We start from the raw sequence: 8147 nt of genomic DNA on the forward strand, positions 1-8147 counted from the left end.
AAATGGTGCTGAATTTCCACCTCAAGGACTCTGAGCTATTTTGAATGTGACTTTTAAGTAGAAAAGAAAAGGCAAAAGGAAAACTTAACCTTAATTCATAAATCGCTTAACTCTTTTAGCCCCAAACAAATCAACCGCTGAGTCATTAACTACGCTGACAGTCACCTGCTAAATAATTCCTTTAATTCCAGCACTTGGGATCAGAAATAGACCTCTTTGAGTTAGAAGCCAGTCGGTTCTACAGAGAGTTCCAGACCAGCTGAGGCTATGTAATGAGACCCTGTCTCAAAAATAAAAATAACAATACTTTATTTTAATACTTCTAACCACCAAGGAAATAATTACTCTTCCCATTCTAAAGTGATTTCCTGATCTCTTTTTTCTCTGAAAAAGGGTTTCTCTGTGTAATTCTGGCTGTTCTGGAACTCGCTCTGTAGGTCAGGCTGGCCTCTTGCTCCCAAGTACTAGGATTAAAGATGTGTGTCACCACTGTCCAGCTGATTTCCTGAGTTCTTAACTCCAAAATACAGTAACCTCAAAATTCCTTTCCCTTAAGCCAGACAGGAGGTACACTTCTGAAATCCTAGCACTTGAAAACACGGGAGCAGGAGGAACAGTAAAGAGATGGAGGGCAGACTGGGTTACATGAGAAACTCTAAAACAAAAACAGAATAAAGGTATAGTTTTATAAAAGATAGATTTTTATATAGATTTTATATCTATATAAAAAAGTTTTATATCGATATAAAAGTATACAGACTGCTTCACATAAGGATGATAGAACTCACAGAAGAAGTAAATATGAATACTGCCAGCCCCAAACACGCTTTAGTTACTAGCTAGTAAGGCAAGGTCCATGAATGAACAGCAAAATAAATGCCAAAACAAATTCCTCTTCCTGACTATGAAGTAGAACCCAGTTCCTGCATCTTTGGTTTACAGCCTGTCATGCTAGTCTTTGGACTGAAACTACAGCATTGGCTTCAACTTGTCAAACTTTAGACTTGTCAGCCTCTGTAATTTGTCTGAGCTAATTCCTACAACTCCGGAATATGGGCAGGCTAAATAGGTAGGAAAGCCGGCAAAAGGGAATTTGATAGCTGTGAAATGGAAAGAGCAGAAATACAAACATGGGATAGCCATAGGGGTGGTGACAAGGTATCCTAGTCAAGAGAGTGCCATACAGTTTTTAAAGGCTTTGAAAACAGTCCATAAACAATATTGACCAAAAGATAACTGTTTAAAATAATTATTTTGGCAGTCTTTTTGAGATTTCTAGACTTGATTCCATTTGGCGGGGTATACAAGATACTAAAAATAAGACAAAAAAACAACAACAAAACTGGGCATAGTGGTGCATGTCTTTAATCCCAGCACTCCAGAGGTAAAGGCTCTGTGAGTTCAAGGCCAGCCTGTCTATGTAGAGAGTTTCAGGAAGACAGGGCTAGAGAGACCCAATCTCAAAAAGAGAGACAGAGAGAGAGAGAAGAGGGGAGGGAAGGGAAGAGGAATGGAGGAAAAGAGAAAAAGAAAAATGGCCTGGAGAGATGGCTCAGCAGTTAAAACTTATTGCTCTTCTGGAGGACTCAATTCCTCGTTCACACTAAAGCCAGTTCCAAGGGAGCCAGTGCCCTCCTGTGACTCCCACACACCTGTGCTCACACACAAGGCAAACATTTACACAGATTTATACACACAAATAATAAAAATAAATCCTTTTAAAAAAAATAAGGGGGGCTAAAGATAAGGCATTGACCACTATTCCGGGTTCAGTTCCCAGCACCCACATGGCAGCTGACAACACAGCTCACAACTGCCTGTAACTCCAGTGCTAGGGAATCTTCTGGTCCCCTCTTCCACCACCAGGCATGCATGTGGTACACCGACATATATGTAGGCAAAAAAACTCCACAAACATAAAAAATGAAATAAAAAGGTTAATTCAAAAGGAAAACAGTAAGAAAAGAGCTAATGTATCTGCCAGAGGGAGATTTAAGAGACTGAACTTAGGTGAGTTAAACATACAGGAAGAGAAAATGAATTCAGGATCTATTACAGAAAGGAAATATCTCAGGCTAATTAGAAAACATTACATTCAAACTCGAGCAAAATTACGTAATTTAAAAATTAAAAATAATGACTATTTCCAGGAGTGGTGGTACACACCTTTAATCCCAGCACTCGGGAGGCAGAGGCGAAGGATCTCTGTGAGTTCAAGGCCAGCCTGGTCTACCAGAGCTGGTTCCAGGACAGACTCCAAAGCTACAGAGAAACCCTGTCTCGAAAAACCAAAAATGAATAAATAAATATTAAAGCTGGACATGGTGGTATAGTCCTTTAATCCACAGAAGAGACAGGGGTAGACAGATCTCTGAGCTGGAGGTCAGCCAGGGTGATACAGTGAAACCCTGTCTTAAAAAAATTAAAAATTTAAATTAAAATTTTTAAATTATTGCTGGCATGATGAAAATGAGAAGTTTTGCTTACCTTGAGCAAAGGTTCTTTTCTTGTTTTTTTTAAGTTACATGGTTGTTTAACCTCAAAGAGCAACTACTTCATGGAAAAGATTCAAGATTTATTTCTTATCCCATATCCAATAAACTGAGTCAATTCATGGAAGAAGTGGAATGCTTCTACTCGTCACCTTTCATCACTGCTATCAGTAGTGACTAGTCCTATCTGTGTCACCACAATGAACTTAAGGTGACATCATAAAAAGAACATCCTCCATTTTAAAAAGTTAGAATCTAGGGGCTGGAGAGGTGGCTCACAGGTTAAGAACACTAGCTCTTGCAGACATTCTGGGTTTAATTCACAGTACTCACTCGGTAGTCTACAACTCATCTGAAGATCTGGAGCTGTAAGCCTTAGATGAGCAAGAACATGTGATGTTTGGGACTAGGGCTGTAACTAAACCTGAGGCCCACCATTTTGGCCCTCTCACTGCTGGTGTGCAGGTGCACACAGCTTTCACCTGGGTACCGGGATTTAAACTCAGATCCTCAAGCTCGCATAGCACATGCTCTTAGGCATTGAGCCATTTCCCAGACACCTCATTATCATTTAAAGTTGTATTTATTTTCAGAGCAAGCATGGATTTATTAAGGAAATCTGAGGAAAACTCCAGAGGATGGATGGGGTTCTGGGGGATGGAATACCCTTCTCTTTTAAAACAGAGCCTGTTCTGTAGCCCAGGTTGACCCTTTGCCTAGGTCTCTTCTAAATGCTGGTGTTACAGGCTGCATTATCATGCCTAGCCTAACTGAAGTCTTCTCTACTTTTTCTTTTTTTCTTTCTTTTTTTTTTTTTTTTTTTTGGATTTTCGAGACAGGGTTTCTCTGTAGCTTTGGAGCCTGTCCTGGAACTAGCTCTATAGACCAGGCTGGTCTCGAACTCACAGAGATCCACCTGCCTCTGTCTCCCGAGTGCTGGGATTAAAGGCGTGCGCCACCATCGCCCGGCTCTACTTTTTCTTGCATTAGCCTATGAAGTTGGCGGGAGAGAAAGCTCACATGGAAAAGTGCTTGCTACGCAATCATGAGGACTTGAGTCCAAACCTTTTTTCATATCTTAAAACTCTTGGTAAAAATATAGCCAAGAATCAAGAGTAATTGAGATTTTGTTTAATCATGTCCAGCAACAATATTTTGATTTACTAAAGTTGTCTAAAGAATCTAGGGAGACAGCTCAGCCACTGAAGTGCCTTTATATACACAAAGACCTGGATTTGATTCCAGGAACCCATATAAAATAGCCAGGCATGGTTTACACATACACGCAATCTCAGTGCTGGGAGTGTGGAAACAGGCAGAACTCAGGGGCTTCCAGCCAGATTATCCTACTTGGCCAGTGCCAGGCCAGCAAGAGACCCTATCTCAAAAAACAAGGTGGACACAGCCTAAAGTGACTGCAGAAACCAGGAAAGGGAAAAGGGCTCACTGTGGGGTGGGGAAGGAGTAGAGAAAGGGTACACGTGATCAGAGGGCAGGGGAGAGGAAAAATAGGATAGGATTCTAATTAGGTAGAGGAGGGGGATAAATACAGAGGACAGACGGGAGTGTAGTGATATTTTGTTTGTAATCTAACAAATAAAGTTGCCTGAAGATCAGAGGGCAGAGCTAAGACATAGAGGTCAGGCAGGGTGGTGTGTACCTTTAAACCCAGCCAGAGGAAAAGGGATCTCTGTGAGTTCAAGGCCACCCAGGGCTACACAAAAACAATCCAGTCTAAAAGAGAAACAGCCAGGTAGTGGTGGCTCACACCTTTAATTCCAGTACTTGGCATTCATATGCCTTTAATGACAGAATTTAGGGAGGTGGAGACAGGAGTGATATGGCTGGGTGGAGAGAGGAGTATAAGGCTCCGGGAAGAGACAGGAGCTCAGATGTAGTCAGAGGATGCAGTCTGAGATGCAGTCTGAGTGTGCAGTCTGAAGATTCGGTAAAGGTAAAAGGCTGGCTGCACTGTTTCTCTGGTCTCAGCTTTCACCCCCTAATATCTGACTCCAGGTTTTTATTATTAAGACCAATCAGAATTTGAGCTACACAGGAGGGTAAAACAACCAAAATAAGGGTGCTTGAAAGAAGTCATACTATTAACACTCTACCTAAAAACAAAACAAAAAAGCTACAATATAATTAAGTCTATATATAAATATACATATATAGTTTAAATGAAATTTTCTCATCTGGACTAACAATGTTCCCTCCAAGAACCAAAGACCATCTAATAAAAATGCAACAGCATGCATGAGAAGGCTTCTTTTGGGTTCTACACGAGACTCCCAAGACATGAATAGCATATTGCTATTGCCCTTGGTTGCTCCCCCGCTCCAGAAGCAGAAAGCAAGTCCCTATTAATGAAAACACTACATAGTTCAGACACAGGGCCCAAAGACCTCGGAGCAGAAATCTCCCTCCCCGAAGACTAGCTTTCTTGGTAGCAGAGGGCTCCATGCAAGCTTCAAAAGGAGGGACGCAACGAGCGGTCCTACCCAGCTATGACTGTATCAAGCAGAGCAACTGGTATGGTACCACGATACAGCAAGGGTGCAGTAGCGGCACACATACCCTGGAGTAACCAACAGCTTTCAGCTGGCCTCAACTTTACACAGGAATTATAGGAAACTAAGGAATGCTCAGAGTAGGAGAAACAGCCTTCCTCATGGACGAACACACCAACTGGTTATCTGATACCAAATGGTCAGCCCTGAAAACCTACATACAACTCATATATAGACTGAGAAGGGTGTATTTATGTATTTAGAAATATATTCATACATGTATGTAACAACAGTTAATAAAAAACCATGAATTTTAAAGTGAGCAAGGGTATATAGGAGGGTTTATTGGGAGAAAAGGGAAGGGGGAAATTAAAAAAATATAATCTCAAAAATTAAAAAATAACTTTAAAAAGATTTTACAATAAAAAGAGAAAAAGACCCTGTTAGGTAGGAGTTAGGCAAGAAGGAACATATCCAACATTCTCCTCTAGTTTCTTCTTCAGACCTGCAGACACATATACAAATGCAAACACATAAACATATACCTCCCTCCCTTCCCCATACCATACCCAATAAACAACGAGAATAGTAACTAACAAAAACAAAAGGGTGAGTATAGCAGTGCACAGCTTTTATTTTGGATGGGAGACTCCTAGAAGACCTCGGTGATCTACATGTGTGGTCTAAATAACAAGTACTAGGCCAGCCAGGGCTACATAGTAAGATCCTGTGAAAAAAAGAAAAAGGAAAAGGGGGGCAGGTAAGAAAGGAAAAGAAAAGAGGAAAAAAAAAACCCTACAAGAACAAAATACTGCCAAAAGGAAAACTGAAAACAAAAACTGCAAAAACAAAACAAAACACAAAAAACCTTGGAAATAGTTGTTGCTTTTGAAACTGAAGAAAGCACTGATGGGGCAAAAAGGAAAAGGGGAGGAAGGCACAAGCACAAGTAATGTTACATTGTTACATTTATACAATGCCTATCAGCTCAAAATAAAATCCTCAGTCAGAGTCTCCAGGGACAATGACATCAGAGGAAAAAAATAATAAAATGTTTTAGAGAAGTAGTCTTAGTATCTAAACTCTTGATTAGGCACAGCCAGGTCTGGCCTCAGCAACATTCCTCAAGTCAAACAGGAATGAAACTGTCTTCAATGTTTTGCTTGTTTTGTTTTCAAAATAGGGTTTCTCTCTGTAGCCCTGGCTGTCCTGGAACTCACTCTGTAGACCAGGCTGGTCTCGAACTTGAACATATCTGCTTGCTTCTGCCTCTTTAGTGCTGAGTAAGTCGTGCACCACAATAGCCCAGCTTGTCCTCAACTTTTAAAATATCTTATGCAGAGGAACATTGCAGGTATATTTTATTTTACCAGGAAGATCGCTTGAGACCATGGCTCCAAGGTCAGCCAAGGCAACATATTAAGATCTAGTCTCAAAAAGGAAAACAAAAACTTTATGTACACACATAAACATATGTACCCGAATATACGGAATAAAAACATCTTTGGAAACAACAGCAAATGCATCCAATGGAGAAAAACCCGAGAGGCACAAATCTACAAGTACTAGCCATAATCCCAAAGCTTACAAGAGAAATAAAAGTGCTCCTGAACAACAACAAAAATACACGAGACAGTCTACAGGACTGACTGACCAAATGGTTGTAAAAAGATGAGGAAGAAGGCAAAAGTTATTCCAGCGTTTTCAGTTTGAATAGCCAGGCGGCTAACAACGGCATTAACCAATGGATGGGAGCAAAGGGAAGCGGCTCTGAAAGTTAGAAAGAGCAATACAGGAAAAAAAAAAATCCAAGAGTCTTAGTTATCCATAATGTCCTACAACTTAAGTAAAATGTCTAGATAAGTGTTCCTTTTATTACACTGCTTTGTTGTATATTTTAGGAGTGGGGCACTGATAATGATGCCCAGGCTCACCTCCAATTCCTGAGCTCAAATTATTTCCCAGCCTACAAAGCAGCCAGGCACATGGGGCTTAGTCTTTTTAAACATTGAACATACACATTACACAACAAAAACCACACTGCTTCTATACATTTCAACATATATACTACATAACCTGGTGGAAAATGGGAGATGGAAGCAGTGAACTTGCTTTGGGCCAACTGAGTCCGCAGAAAGTGCAAAACTCTCAAATTGAAGGCTAGGGGAAAGAAAGGCATGGTCTGTGGGAATAATGCATGAACACAACACATGTAGGTGAGAAAACTCTCAAGAGGAACTGATGAAGAGCATGCATTCTCGCAATAAGGGGCAAATGTAAGAGCAGATCAACCAAAACAAAAGCATCCCAAGAGACTAAAAGTTTTTATTCCAAAAGCACACTGACAAAAAAAAAAAAAATCTACCCTTAAAAGCAAAAAAAGCTACCATGGCAGGCACAGAAAGTTACAGGAGCACGCCTTGTATAGTACTCTTTATTAAGTCAGAAAAGACTATTCAGACTCAAAAAGTCAAGGTGCATAGGTTTGAGGGAACGTCTCCCTCTTCTTTTGGACCACTACTGATTTGTCCGAGCAATTGTACTAAACGTGCTACCTAACTCTCTTCCATCCTCTTAAGCCTGTTAGGAAATAGACACTTGATTTCAACAGCAAGTAGTTCAGACAAATCTCTTAAGAGCAATTAACTTTCATCCCATACGTCTTATGAGACAGGGTTTCTCTGTAGCTTTGGTTCCTGTCCTGGAACTAGATCTTGTAGACCAGCTGGCCTTGAACTCCCAGAGATTCACCTGCTTCTGCCTCCCGAGCGCTGGGATGAAAGGCACGTGCCACCACCACCCGGCTATCCCATACCTCTTCATGCCTAACTAGAGTGTGTCATTATTCGTCATGCTATAATATATTATTTATCGACTTTTTCCTCCCCTGTACTCCTAGCATCTCTGTTGGGGCTTGTGTCCTTCATTACTTTATCCTTACATCTTACCTGTAAACATTTTGTTCAAATGCATACATAACAACTAAGTGAAGACTAGCAACAAGAAAATCTATATACACTTAGAGGTGGTGGCACTGACAGATGGATCTCAGTGAGTTCAAAGTCGGCCTGGTCTACAAAGTGAGTTCCAGGACAGTCAGGTTTGTTACACAGAGAAACCTTGTCTCGAAAAAGCAAAAAAAAAA

At 40.7% G+C, this 8147-nt stretch overlaps 1 protein-coding gene across 1 annotated transcript in view; it reads right to left on the reverse strand.

The window, feature by feature from the left end:
- The window catches only part of Srp54 (signal recognition particle 54), a 40422-nt gene that overhangs the window by 31461 nt on the left and 814 nt on the right, over positions 1–8147 (reverse strand). The window lies entirely within an intron of this gene.

This window comes from Microtus ochrogaster, chromosome 1 (assembly GCF_000317375.1).
Source record: "Microtus ochrogaster isolate Prairie Vole_2 chromosome 1, MicOch1.0, whole genome shotgun sequence".
NCBI lineage: Eukaryota > Metazoa > Chordata > Mammalia > Rodentia > Cricetidae > Microtus > Microtus ochrogaster.